The 14,305-nt window shown below is 33.8% G+C and overlaps 7 non-coding genes across 7 annotated transcripts; all 7 read right to left on the bottom strand.

Moving 5' to 3' along the window:
* Window positions 1-2,091: 2,091 nt before the first annotated feature.
* TRNAL-CAA (transfer RNA leucine (anticodon CAA)) lies at window positions 2,092-2,200 on the bottom strand. Its single transcript has 2 exons — window positions 2,163-2,200; window positions 2,092-2,137 (listed from the first exon to the last, which is right to left on the bottom strand). It is a non-coding gene; the product is annotated as a tRNA-Leu (tRNA).
* Window positions 2,201-3,243: 1,043 nt separating this feature from the next.
* Window positions 3,244-3,352, bottom strand: TRNAL-CAA (transfer RNA leucine (anticodon CAA)). The gene is made up of 2 exons: window positions 3,315-3,352; window positions 3,244-3,289 (listed from the first exon to the last, which is right to left on the bottom strand). It is a non-coding gene; the product is annotated as a tRNA-Leu (tRNA).
* Window positions 3,353-5,549: 2,197 nt separating this feature from the next.
* Window positions 5,550-5,658, bottom strand: TRNAL-CAA (transfer RNA leucine (anticodon CAA)). Its single transcript has 2 exons — window positions 5,621-5,658; window positions 5,550-5,595 (listed from the first exon to the last, which is right to left on the bottom strand). It is a non-coding gene; the product is annotated as a tRNA-Leu (tRNA).
* A 2,197-nt stretch (window positions 5,659-7,855) lies between these two features.
* TRNAL-CAA (transfer RNA leucine (anticodon CAA)) lies at window positions 7,856-7,964 on the bottom strand. The gene is made up of 2 exons: window positions 7,927-7,964; window positions 7,856-7,901 (listed from the first exon to the last, which is right to left on the bottom strand). It is a non-coding gene; the product is annotated as a tRNA-Leu (tRNA).
* Window positions 7,965-10,161: 2,197 nt separating this feature from the next.
* Window positions 10,162-10,270, bottom strand: TRNAL-CAA (transfer RNA leucine (anticodon CAA)). The gene is made up of 2 exons: window positions 10,233-10,270; window positions 10,162-10,207 (listed from the first exon to the last, which is right to left on the bottom strand). It is a non-coding gene; the product is annotated as a tRNA-Leu (tRNA).
* A 1,043-nt stretch (window positions 10,271-11,313) lies between these two features.
* On the bottom strand, window positions 11,314-11,422 carry TRNAL-CAA (transfer RNA leucine (anticodon CAA)). Its single transcript has 2 exons — window positions 11,385-11,422; window positions 11,314-11,359 (listed from the first exon to the last, which is right to left on the bottom strand). It is a non-coding gene; the product is annotated as a tRNA-Leu (tRNA).
* Window positions 11,423-13,618: 2,196 nt separating this feature from the next.
* Window positions 13,619-13,727, bottom strand: TRNAL-CAA (transfer RNA leucine (anticodon CAA)). Its single transcript has 2 exons — window positions 13,690-13,727; window positions 13,619-13,664 (listed from the first exon to the last, which is right to left on the bottom strand). It is a non-coding gene; the product is annotated as a tRNA-Leu (tRNA).
* Window positions 13,728-14,305: the final 578 nt, after the last annotated feature.

Raw genomic sequence — 14,305 nt, 5'->3', positions numbered from 1 at the left:
GTCATTAAATCAAGATCTTAGATTAATGCATTTCCTCTAAAAGCTGTTTCTAAAATAACATTATTTAGGAAAAATGGCTCAAGCTAAAGTGTTATCCTTCAAAATTACTGTTGCCACCCTTTACTAAGGTCTTCATCCTAGCAGAACAGATTAGTTTGTCTTAGAAGTAAATTGTATATCACGTTATATGTAAAGTCTAAGAGCCTTAAAATACTTTCAATGCCAATTATTCTTGTGTTTTATGTTTAGATTACTGAATACTAAAAGAATGTTGTGCAAACAATACTTATTCTTCAAAGGAAGAGATGTACAAGAACACGAGGACATGCACTGAAACTGGAGGGAGGTAGACTTAGAGGAAATTTGATGAAAAATTACTTCACAGAAAGGGTAGTTGATAAATAGAAAAGCCTCCCATCCGATGTTGTTGAAGCCTAATGGTGAAACAATTTAAACACGCTTCGGATAGGCATAAGAATATCCTTAAGAGAAATGTAAGGAGCAAATAGGGTTGAAGTTGCCTAAAGGATACATGAAAAGGAGCAGACTACATGGGCCAAGTGGTTCTTATCTGCCATCAAATTCTGTTTCTATGTAATACATTATTTCAATAGCCAATTTCTACATGAACTGAACTTTAGAATTTTAAAACTAATCATAGTGTCTTTATCATTTAAGAATAATTAAATTAATTTATGTCTAATGTAATTTGATCTTGATTGGAATGTAGATGGGAAAATCGATCAATTCTTAGGTCTTTAAAAGTTTCTATGCCCTTTAATTCATTCAATCATTGTGCTTCATATTGCTTAGAAATAAATGGGATCAAGATATCAATGTCTGGGAGAGGAAAGATTGAAAAACTGTGGATGTCCTGAGCATACTTCTCAATGTCAGTCATTTTGAGTGTAAAACATAACCAAAGAGCAAAAATATATTGTCAGAAGTGGGATTTGAACCTACGCCTCTTTACAGAGACCTGAATTCCCATTAACTGGAAGAGTAGAATCATGAGTTTGGTGTCTTAGAACGCTCGGCCATCCTGACAAGCACATCAGTATGTCCACACCTGCTTCCTGTTAGGGTTTATCATTTTACTATTTATATTTTTGATTGTGATTTTGACAAATAATTTGGCCTTGTTGAAAAAGGGGTCATTAAATCAAGATCTTAGATTAATGCATTTCCTCTAAAAGCTGTTTCTTAAATAACATTATTTAGGAAAAATGGCTCAAGCTAAAGTGTTATCCTTCAAAATTACTGTTGCCACCCTTTACTAAGGTCTTCATCCTAGCAGAACAGATTAGTTTGTCTTAGAAGTAAATTGTATATCACGTTATATGTAAAGTCTAAGAGCCTTAAAATACTTTCGATGCCAATTATTCTTGTGTTTTATGTTTAGATTACTGAATACTAAAAGAATGTTGTGCAAACAATACTTATTCTTCAAAGGAAGAGATGTACAAGAACACAAGGACATGCACTGAAACTGGAGGGAGGTAGACTTAGAGGAAATTTGAAGAAAAATTACTTCACAGAAAGGGTAGTTGATAAATAGAAAAGCCTCCCATCCGATGTTGTTGAAGCTAAATGGTGAAACAATTTAAACACGCTTGGGATTGGCATAAGAATATCCTTAAGAGAAATGTAAGGAGCAAATAGGATTGAAGTTGCCTAAAGGATACATGAAAAGGAGCAGACTACGTGGGCCAAGTGGTTCTTATCTGCCATCAAATTCTGTTTCTATGTAAAACATTATTTCAACAGTCAATTTCTACATGAACTGAACTTTAGAATTTTAAAACTAATCATAGTGTCTTTATCATTTAAGAATAATTTAATTAATTTAAGTCTAATGTAATTTGATCTTGATTGGAATGTAGATGGGAAAATCAATCAATTCTTAGGTCTTTAACAGTTTCTATGCCCTTTAATTCATTCAATCATTGTGCTTCATATTGCTTAGAAATAAATGGGATCAAGATATCAATGTCTGGGAGAGGAAAGATTGAAAGACTGTGGATGTCCTGAGCATACTTCTCAATGTCGGTCATTTTGAGTGTAAAACATAACCAAAGAGCAAGAAAATATTGTCAGAAGTGGGATTTGAACCCATGCCTCTTTACAGAGACCAGAATTCCCATTAACTGGAAGAGTTGAATCTTGAGTCTGGCGCCTTAAACCGCTCGGCCATCCTGACAAGCACATCAGTATGTCCGAACCTGCTGTCTGTTAGGGTTTCTCAATTTACTATTTATATTTTTGATTGTGATTTTGACAAATAATTTGGACTTGTTGAAAAAGGGGTCATTACATCAAGATCTTAGATTAATGCATTTCCTCTAAAAGCTGTTTCTAAAATAACATTATTTAGGAAAAATGGCTCAAGCTAAAGTGTTATCCTTCAAAATTACTGTTGCCACCCTTTACTAAGGTCTTCATCCTAGCAGAACAGATTAGTTTGTCTTAGAAGTAAATTGTATATCATCTTATATGTAAAGTCTAAGAGCCTTAAAATACTTTCGATGCCAATTATTCTTGTGTTTTATGTTTAGATTACTGAATACTAAAAGAATGTTGTGCAAACAATACTTATTCTTCAAAGGAAGAGATGTACAAGAACACGAGGACATGCACTGAAACTGAAGGGAGGTAGACTTAGAGGAAATTTGAAGAAAATTACTTCACAGAAAGGGTAGTTGATAAATAGAAAAGCCTCCCATCCAATGTTGTTGAAGCTAAACGGTGAAACAATTTAAACACGCTTCGGATAGGCATAAGAATATCCTTAAGAGAAATGTAAGGAGCAAATATGGTTGAAGTTGCCTAAAGGATACATGAAAAGGAGCAGACTACATGGGCCAAGTGGTTCTTATCTGCCATCAAATTCTGTTTCTATGTAATACATTATTTCAATAGCCAATTTCTATATGAACTGAACTTTAGAATTTTAAAACTAATCATAGTGTCTTTATCATTTAAGAATAATTTAATTAATTTAACTCTAATGTAATTTGATCTTGATTGGAATGCAGATGGGAAAATCGATCAATTCTTAGGTCTTTAAAAGTTTCTATGCCCTTTAATTCATTCAATCATTGTGCTTCATATTGCTGAGAAATAAATGGGATCAAGATATCAATGTCTGGGAGAGGAAAGACTGAAAGACTGTGGATGTCCTGAGCATACTTCTCAATGTCGGTCATTTTGAGTGTAAAACATAACCAAAGAGTAAGAAAATATTGTCAGAAGTGGGATTTGAACCCACGCCTCTTTACAGAGACCAGAATTCCCATTAACTGGAAGAGTTGAAACTTGAGTCTGGCGCCTTAGACCGCTCGGCCATCCTGACAAGCACATCAGTATGTCCGAACCTGCTGTCTGTTAGGGTTTATCAATTTACTATTTATATTTTTGATTGTGATTTTGACAAATAATTTGGACTTGTTGAAAAAGGGGTCATTAAATCAAGATCTTAGATTAATGCATTTCCTCTAAAAGCTGTTTCTAACATAACATTATTTAGGAAAAATGGCTCAAGCTAAAGTGTTATCCTTCAAAATTACTGTTGCCACCCTTTACTAAGGTCTTCATCCTAGCAGAACAGATTAGTTTGTCTTAGAAGTAAATTGTATATCACGTTATATGTAAAGTCTAAGAGCCTTAAAATACTTTCAATGCCAATTATTCTTGTGTTTTATGTTTAGATTACTGAATACTAAAAGAATGTTGTGCAAACAATACTTATTCTTCAAAGGAAGAGATGTACAAGAACACGAGGACATGCACTGAAACTGGAGGGAGGTAGACTTAGAGGAAATTTGATGAAAAATTACTTCACAGAAAGGGTAGTTGATAAATAGAAAAGCCTCCCATCCGATGTTGTTGAAGCTAAATGGTGAAACAATTTAAACACGCTTCGGATAGGCATAAGAATATCCTTAAGAGAAATGTAAGGAGCAAATAGGGTTGAAGTTGCCTAAAGGATACATGAAAAGGAGCAGACTACATGGGCCAAGTGGTTCTTATCTGCCATCAAATTCTGTTTCTATGTAATACATTATTTCAATAGCCAATTTCTACATGAACTGAACTTTAGAATTTTAAAACTAATCATAGTGTCTTTATCATTTAAGAATAATTAAATTAATTTATGTCTAATGTAATTTGATCTTGATTGGAATGTAGATGGGAAAATCGACCAATTCTTAGGTCTTTAAAAGTTTCTATGCCCTTTATTTCATTCAATCATTGTGCTTCATATTGCTTAGAAATAAATGGGATCAAGATATCAATGTCTGGGAGAGGAAAGATTGAAAAACTGTGGATGTCCTGAGCATACTTCTCAATGTCAGTCATTTTGAGTGTAAAACATAACCAAAGAGCAAAAATATATTGTCAGAAGTGGGATTTGAACCTACGCCTCTTTACAGAGACCTGAATTCCCATTAACTGGAAGAGTAGAATCATGAGTTTGGTGTCTTAGACCGCTCGGCCATCCTGACAAGCACATCAGTATGTCCAAACCTGCTTCCTGTTAGGGTTTATCATTTTACTATTTATATTTTTGATTGTGATTTTGACAAATAATTTGGCCTTGTTGAAAAAGGGGTCATTAAATCAAGATCTTAGATTAATGCATTTCCTCTAAAAGCTGTTTCTTAAATAACATTATTTAGGAAAAATGGCTCAAGCTAAAGTGTTATCCTTCAAAATTACTGTTGCCACCCTTTACTAAGGTCTTCATCCTAGCAGAACAGATTAGTTTGTCTTAGAAGTAAATTGTATATCACGTTATATGTAAAGTCTAAGAGCCTTAAAATACTTTCGATGCCAATTATTCTTGTGTTTTATGTTTAGATTACTGAATACTAAAAGAATGTTGTGCAAACAATACTTATTCTTCAAAGGAAGAGATGTACAAGAACACAAGGACATGCACTGAAACTGGAGGGAGGTAGACTTAGAGGAAATTTGAAGAAAAATTACTTCACAGAAAGGGTAGTTGATAAATAGAAAAGCCTCCCATCCGATGTTGTTGAAGCTAAATGGTGAAACAATTTAAACACGCTTGGGATTGGCATAAGAATATCCTTAAGAGAAATGTAAGGAGCAAATATGGTTGAAGTTGCCTAAAGGATACATGAAAAGGAGCAGACTACATGGGCCAAGTGGTTCTTATCTGCCATCAAATTCTGTTTCTATGTAATACATTATTTCAATAGCCAATTTCTATATGAACTGAACTTTAGAATTTTAAAACTAATCATAGTGTCTTTATCATTTAAGAATAATTTAATTAATTTAACTCTAATGTAATTTGATCTTGATTGGAATGCAGATGGGAAAATCGATCAATTCTTAGGTCTTTAAAAGTTTCTATGCCCTTTAATTCATTCAATCATTGTGCTTCATATTGCTGAGAAATAAATGGGATCAAGATATCAATGTCTGGGAGAGGAAAGACTGAAAGACTGTGGATGTCCTGAGCATACTTCTCAATGTCGGTCATTTTGAGTGTAAAACATAACCAAAGAGCAAGAAAATATTGTCAGAAGTGGGATTTGAACCCACGCCTCTTTACAGAGACCAGAATTCCCATTAACTGGAAGAGCTGAAACTTGAATCTGGCGCCTTAGACCGCTCGGCCATCCTGACAAGCACATCAGTATGTTCGAACCTGCTGTCTGTTAGGGTTTATCAATTTACTATTTATATTTTTGGTTGTGATTTTGACAAATAATTTGGACTTGTTGAAAAAGGGGTCATTAAATCAAGATCTTAGATTAATGCATTTCCTCTAAAAGCTGTTTCTAAAATAACATTATTTAGGAAAAATGGCTCAAGCTAAAGTGTTATCCTTCAAAATTACTGTTGCCACCCTTTACTAAGGTCTTCATCCTAGCAGAACAGATTAGTTTGTCTTAGAAGTAAATTGTATATCACGTTATATGTAAAGTCTAAGAGCCTTAAAATACTTTCAATGCCAATTATTCTTGTGTTTTATGTTTAGATTACTGAATACTAAAAGAATGTTGTGCAAACAATACTTATTCTTCAAAGGAAGAGATGTACAAGAACACGAGGACATGCACTGAAACTGGAGGGAGGTAGACTTAGAGGAAATTTGATGAAAAATTACTTCACAGAAAGGGTAGTTGATAAATAGAAAAGCCTCCCATCCGATGTTGTTGAAGCTAAATGGTGAAACAATTTAAACACGCTTCGGATAGGCATAAGAATATCCTTAAGAGAAATGTAAGGAGCAAATAGGGTTGAAGTTGCCTAAAGGATACATGAAAAGGAGCAGACTACATGGGCCAAGTGGTTCTTATCTGCCATCAAATTCTGTTTCTATGTAATACATTATTTCAATAGCCAATTTCTACATGAACTGAACTTTAGAATTTTAAAACTAATCATAGTGTCTTTATCATTTAAGAATAATTAAATTAATTTATGTCTAATGTAATTTGATCTTGATTGGAATGTAGATGGGAAAATCGACCAATTCTTAGGTCTTTAAAAGTTTCTATGCCCTTTATTTCATTCAATCATTGTGCTTCATATTGCTTAGAAATAAATGGGATCAAGATATCAATGTCTGGGAGAGGAAAGATTGAAAAACTGTGGATGTCCTGAGCATACTTCTCAATGTCAGTCATTTTGAGTGTAAAACATAACCAAAGAGCAAAAATATATTGTCAGAAGTGGGATTTGAACCTACGCCTCTTTACAGAGACCTGAATTCCCATTAACTGGAAGAGTAGAATCATGAGTTTGGTGTCTTAGACCGCTCGGCCATCCTGACAAGCACATCAGTATGTCCAAACCTGCTTCCTGTTAGGGTTTATCATTTTACTATTTATATTTTTGATTGTGATTTTGACAAATAATTTGGCCTTGTTGAAAAAGGGGTCATTAAATCAAGATCTTAGATTAATGCATTTCCTCTAAAAGCTGTTTCTTAAATAACATTATTTAGGAAAAATGGCTCAAGCTAAAGTGTTATCCTTCAAAATTACTGTTGCCACCCTTTACTAAGGTCTTCATCCTAGCAGAACAGATTAGTTTGTCTTAGAAGTAAATTGTATATCACGTTATATGTAAAGTCTAAGAGCCTTAAAATACTTTCGATGCCAATTATTCTTGTGTTTTATGTTTAGATTACTGAATACTAAAAGAATGTTGTGCAAACAATACTTATTCTTCAAAGGAAGAGATGTACAAGAACACAAGGACATGCACTGAAACTGGAGGGAGGTAGACTTAGAGGAAATTTGAAGAAAAATTACTTCACAGAAAGGGTAGTTGATAAATAGAAAAGCCTCCCATCCGATGTTGTTGAAGCTAAATGGTGAAACAATTTAAACACGCTTGGGATTGGCATAAGAATATCCTTAAGAGAAATGTAAGGAGCAAATATGGTTGAAGTTGCCTAAAGGATACATGAAAAGGAGCAGACTACATGGGCCAAGTGGTTCTTATCTGCCATCAAATTCTGTTTCTATGTAATACATTATTTCAATAGCCAATTTCTATATGAACTGAACTTTAGAATTTTAAAACTAATCATAGTGTCTTTATCATTTAAGAATAATTTAATTAATTTAACTCTAATGTAATTTGATCTTGATTGGAATGCAGATGGGAAAATCGATCAATTCTTAGGTCTTTAAAAGTTTCTATGCCCTTTAATTCATTCAATCATTGTGCTTCATATTGCTGAGAAATAAATGGGATCAAGATATCAATGTCTGGGAGAGGAAAGACTGAAAGACTGTGGATGTCCTGAGCATACTTCTCAATGTCGGTCATTTTGAGTGTAAAACATAACCAAAGAGCAAGAAAATATTGTCAGAAGTGGGATTTGAACCCACGCCTCTTTACAGAGACCAGAATTCCCATTAACTGGAAGAGCTGAAACTTGAATCTGGCGCCTTAGACCGCTCGGCCATCCTGACAAGCACATCAGTATGTTCGAACCTGCTGTCTGTTAGGGTTTATCAATTTACTATTTATATTTTTGATTGTGATTTTGACAAATAATTTGGACTTGTTGAAAAAGGGGTCATTAAATCAAGATCTTAGATTAATGCATTTCCTCTAAAAGCTGTTTCTAAAATAACATTATTTAGGAAAAATGGCTCAAGCTAAAGTGTTATCCTTCAAAATTACTGTTGCCACCCTTTACTAAGGTCTTCATCCTAGCAGAACAGATTAGTTTGTCTTAGAAGTAAATTGTATATCACGTTATATGTAAAGTCTAAGAGCCTTAAAATACTTTCAATGCCAATTATTCTTGTGTTTTATGTTTAGATTACTGAATACTAAAAGAATGTTGTGCAAACAATACTTATTCTTCAAAGGAAGAGATGTACAAGAACACGAGGACATGCACTGAAACTGGAGGGAGGTAGACTTAGAGGAAATTTGATGAAAAATTACTTCACAGAAAGGGTAGTTGATAAATAGAAAAGCCTCCCATCCGATGTTGTTGAAGCCTAATGGTGAAACAATTTAAACACGCTTCGGATAGGCATAAGAATATCCTTAAGAGAAATGTAAGGAGCAAATAGGGTTGAAGTTGCCTAAAGGATACATGAAAAGGAGCAGACTACATGGGCCAAGTGGTTCTTATCTGCCATCAAATTCTGTTTCTATGTAATACATTATTTCAATAGCCAATTTCTACATGAACTGAACTTTAGAATTTTAAAACTAATCATAGTGTCTTTATCATTTAAGAATAATTAAATTAATTTATGTCTAATGTAATTTGATCTTGATTGGAATGTAGATGGGAAAATCGATCAATTCTTAGGTCTTTAAAAGTTTCTATGCCCTTTAATTCATTCAATCATTGTGCTTCATATTGCTTAGAAATAAATGGGATCAAGATATCAATGTCTGGGAGAGGAAAGATTGAAAAACTGTGGATGTCCTGAGCATACTTCTCAATGTCAGTCATTTTGAGTGTAAAACATAACCAAAGAGCAAAAATATATTGTCAGAAGTGGGATTTGAACCTACGCCTCTTTACAGAGACCTGAATTCCCATTAACTGGAAGAGTAGAATCATGAGTTTGGTGTCTTAGACCGCTCGGCCATCCTGACAAGCACATCAGTATGTCCACACCTGCTTCCTGTTAGGGTTTATCATTTTACTATTTATATTTTTGATTGTGATTTTGACAAATAATTTGGCCTTGTTGAAAAAGGGGTCATTAAATCAAGATCTTAGATTAATGCATTTCCTCTAAAAGCTGTTTCTTAAATAACATTATTTAGGAAAAATGGCTCAAGCTAAAGTGTTATCCTTCAAAATTACTGTTGCCACCCTTTACTAAGGTCTTCATCCTAGCAGAACAGATTAGTTTGTCTTAGAAGTAAATTGTATATCACGTTATATGTAAAGTCTAAGAGCCTTAAAATACTTTCGATGCCAATTATTCTTGTGTTTTATGTTTAGATTACTGAATACTAAAAGAATGTTGTGCAAACAATACTTATTCTTCAAAGGAAGAGATGTACAAGAACACAAGGACATGCACTGAAACTGGAGGGAGGTAGACTTAGAGGAAATTTGAAGAAAAATTACTTCACAGAAAGGGTAGTTGATAAATAGAAAAGCCTCCCATCCGATGTTGTTGAAGCTAAATGGTGAAACAATTTAAACACGCTTGGGATTGGCATAAGAATATCCTTAAGAGAAATGTAAGGAGCAAATAGGATTGAAGTTGCCTAAAGGATACATGAAAAGGAGCAGACTACGTGGGCCAAGTGGTTCTTATCTGCCATCAAATTCTGTTTCTATGTAAAACATTATTTCAACAGTCAATTTCTACATGAACTGAACTTTAGAATTTTAAAACTAATCATAGTGTCTTTATCATTTAAGAATAATTTAATTAATTTAAGTCTAATGTAATTTGATCTTGATTGGAATGTAGATGGGAAAATCAATCAATTCTTAGGTCTTTAACAGTTTCTATGCCCTTTAATTCATTCAATCATTGTGCTTCATATTGCTTAGAAATAAATGGGATCAAGATATCAATGTCTGGGAGAGGAAAGATTGAAAGACTGTGGATGTCCTGAGCATACTTCTCAATGTCGGTCATTTTGAGTGTAAAACATAACCAAAGAGCAAGAAAATATTGTCAGAAGTGGGATTTGAACCCATGCCTCTTTACAGAGACCAGAATTCCCATTAACTGGAAGAGTTGAATCTTGAGTCTGGCGCCTTAAACCGCTCGGCCATCCTGACAAGCACATCAGTATGTCCGAACCTGCTGTCTGTTAGGGTTTCTCAATTTACTATTTATATTTTTGATTGTGATTTTGACAAATAATTTGGACTTGTTGAAAAAGGGGTCATTACATCAAGATCTTAGATTAATGCATTTCCTCTAAAAGCTGTTTCTAAAATAACATTATTTAGGAAAAATGGCTCAAGCTAAAGTGTTATCCTTCAAAATTACTGTTGCCACCCTTTACTAAGGTCTTCATCCTAGCAGAACAGATTAGTTTGTCTTAGAAGTAAATTGTATATCATCTTATATGTAAAGTCTAAGAGCCTTAAAATACTTTCGATGCCAATTATTCTTGTGTTTTATGTTTAGATTACTGAATACTAAAAGAATGTTGTGCAAACAATACTTATTCTTCAAAGGAAGAGATGTACAAGAACACGAGGACATGCACTGAAACTGAAGGGAGGTAGACTTAGAGGAAATTTGAAGAAAATTACTTCACAGAAAGGGTAGTTGATAAATAGAAAAGCCTCCCATCCAATGTTGTTGAAGCTAAACGGTGAAACAATTTAAACACGCTTCGGATAGGCATAAGAATATCCTTAAGAGAAATGTAAGGAGCAAATATGGTTGAAGTTGCCTAAAGGATACATGAAAAGGAGCAGACTACATGGGCCAAGTGGTTCTTATCTGCCATCAAATTCTGTTTCTATGTAATACATTATTTCAATAGCCAATTTCTATATGAACTGAACTTTAGAATTTTAAAACTAATCATAGTGTCTTTATCATTTAAGAATAATTTAATTAATTTAACTCTAATGTAATTTGATCTTGATTGGAATGCAGATGGGAAAATCGATCAATTCTTAGGTCTTTAAAAGTTTCTATGCCCTTTAATTCATTCAATCATTGTGCTTCATATTGCTGAGAAATAAATGGGATCAAGATATCAATGTCTGGGAGAGGAAAGACTGAAAGACTGTGGATGTCCTGAGCATACTTCTCAATGTCGGTCATTTTGAGTGTAAAACATAACCAAAGAGTAAGAAAATATTGTCAGAAGTGGGATTTGAACCCACACCTCTTTACAGAGACCAGAATTCCCATCAACTGGAAGAGTAGAATCTTGAGTCTGGTGCCTTAGACCACTCGGCCATCCTGACAAGCACATCAGTATACCCAAACCAGCTTCCTGTTAGGGTTTATCATTTTACTATTTATATTTTTGATTGTGATTTTGACAAATAATTTGGACTTGTTGAAAAAGGGGTCATTAAATCAAGATCTTAGATTTAAGCATTTCCTCTAAAAGCTGTTTCTAAAATAACATTATTTAGGAAAAATGGCTCAAGCTAAAGTGTTATCCTTCAAAATTACTGTTGCCACCCTTTACTAAGGTCTTCATCCTAGCAGAACAGATTAGTTTGTCTTAGAAGTAAATTGTATATCACGTTATATGTAAAGTCTATGAGCCTTAAAATACTTTCGATGCCAATTATTCTTGTGTTTTATGTTTAGATTACTGAATACTAAAAGAATGTTGTGCAAACAATACTTATTCTTCAAAGGAAGAGATGTACAAGAACACGAGGACATGCACTGAAACTGGAGGGAGGTAGACTTAGAGGAAATTTGAAGAAAAATTACTTCACAGAAAGGGTAGTTGATAAATAGAAAAGCCTCCCATCCGATGTTGTTGAAGCTAAATGGTGAAACAATTTAAACACGCTTGGGATTTGCATAAGAATATCCTTAAGAGAAATGTAAGGAGCAAATAGGATTGAAGTTGCCTAAAGGATACATGAAAAGGAGCAGACTACGTGGGCCAAGTGGTTCTTATCTGCCATCAAATTCTGTTTCTATGTAAAACATTATTTCAACAGTCAATTTCTACATGAACTGAACTTTAGAATTTTAAAACTAATCATAGTGTCTTTATCATTTAAGAATAATTTAATTAATTTAAGTCTAATGTAATTTGATCTTGATTGGAATGTAGATGGGAAAATCGATCAATTCTTAGGTCTTTAACAGTTTCTATGCCCTTTAATTCATTCAATCATTGTGCTTCATATTGCTTAGAAATAAATGGGATCAAGATATCAATGTCTGGGAGAGGAAAGATTGAAAGACTGTGGATGTCCTGAGCATACTTCTCAATGTCAGTCATTTTGAGTGTAAAACATAACCAAAGAGCAAGAAAATATTGTCAGAAGTGGGATATGAACCCATGCCTTTTTACAGAGACCAGAATTCCCATTAACTGGAAGAGTTGAATCTTGAGTCTGGTGCCTTAGACCGCTCGGCCATCCTGACAAGCACATCAGTATGTCCGAACCTGCTGTCTGTTAGGGTTTATCAATTTACTATTTATATTTTTGATTGTGATTTTGACAAATAATTTGGACTTGTTGAAAAAGGGGTCATTACATCAAGATCTTAGATTAATGCATTTCCTCTAAAAGCTGTTTCTAAAATAACATTATTTAGGAAAAATGGCTCAAGCTAAAGTGTTATCCTTCAAAATTACTGTTGCCACCCTTTACTAAGGTCTTCATCCTAGCAGAACAGATTAGTTTGTCTTAGAAGTAAATTGTATATCATCTTATATGTAAAGTCTAAGAGCCTTAAAATACTTTCGATGCCAATTATTCTTGTGTTTTATGTTTAGATTACTGAATACTAAAAGAATGTTGAGCAAACAATACTTATTCTTCAAAGGAAGAGATGTACAAGAACACGAGGACATGCACTGAAACTGGAGGGAGGTAGACTTAGAGGAAATTTGAAGAAAATTACTTCACAGAAAGGGTAGTTGATAAATAGAAAAGCCTCCCATCCAATGTTGTTGAAGCTAAACGGTGAAACAATTTAAACACGCTTCGGATAGGCATAAGAATATCCTTAAGAGAAATGTAAGGAGCAAATATGGTTGAAGTTGCCTAAAGGATATATGAAAAGGAGCAGACTACATGGGCCAAGTGGTTCTTATCTGCCATCAAATTCTGTTTCTATGTAATACATTATTTCAATAGCCAATTTCTATATGAACTGAACTTTAGAATTTTAAAACTAATCATAGTGTCTTTATCATTTAAGAATAATTTAATTAATTTAACTCTAATGTAATTTGATCTTGATTGGAATGCAGATGGGAAAATCGATCAATTCTTAGGTCTTTAAAAGTTTCTATGCCCTTTAATTCATTCAATCATTGTGCTTCATATTGCTGAGAAATAAATGGGATCAAGATATCAATGTCTGGGAGAGGAAAGACTGAAAGACTGTGGATGTCCTGAGCATACTTCTCAATGTCGGTCATTTTGAGTGTAAAACATAACCAAAGAGTAAGAAAATATTGTCAGAAGTGGGATTTGAACCCACGCCTCTTTACAGAGACCAGAATTCCCATTAACTGGAAGAGTAGAATCTTGAGTCTGGCGCCTTAGACCACTCGGCCATCCTGACAAGCACATCAGTATACCCAAACCAGCTTCCTGTTAGGGTTTATCATTTTACTATTTATATTTTTGATTGTGATTTTGACAAATAATTTGGACTTGTTGAAAAAGGGGTCGTTAAATCAAGATCTTAGATTAATGCATTTCCTCTAAAAGCTGTTTCTAAAATAACATTATTTAGGAAAAATGGCTCAAGCTAAAGTGTTATCCTTCAAAATTACTGTTGCCACCCTTTACTAAGGTCTTCATCCTAGCAGAACAGATTAGTTTGTCTTAGAAGTAAATTGTATATCATGTTATATGTAAAGTCTAAGAGCCTTAAAATACTTTCGATGCCAATTATTCTTGTGTTTTATGTTTAGATTACTGAATACTAAAAGAATGTTGAGCAAACAATACTTATTCTTCAAAGGAAGAGATGTACAAGAACACGAGGACATGCACTGAAACTGGAGGGAGGTAGACTTAGAGGAAATTTGAATAAAATTACTTCACAGAAAGGGTAGTTGATAAATAGAAAAGCCTCCCATCCAATGTTGTTGAAGCTAAACGGTGAAACAATTTAAACACGCTTCGGATAGGCAT

This window comes from Taudactylus pleione, unplaced genomic scaffold, assembly GCF_031769625.1.
Source record: "Taudactylus pleione unplaced genomic scaffold, aTauple2 ptg000612l, whole genome shotgun sequence".
Taxonomy (NCBI): Eukaryota; Metazoa; Chordata; class Amphibia; order Anura; family Myobatrachidae; genus Taudactylus; species Taudactylus pleione.
Note: the sequence above shows the minus strand (reverse complement) of the source record. Positions and strands in the feature narration are given on the sequence as shown.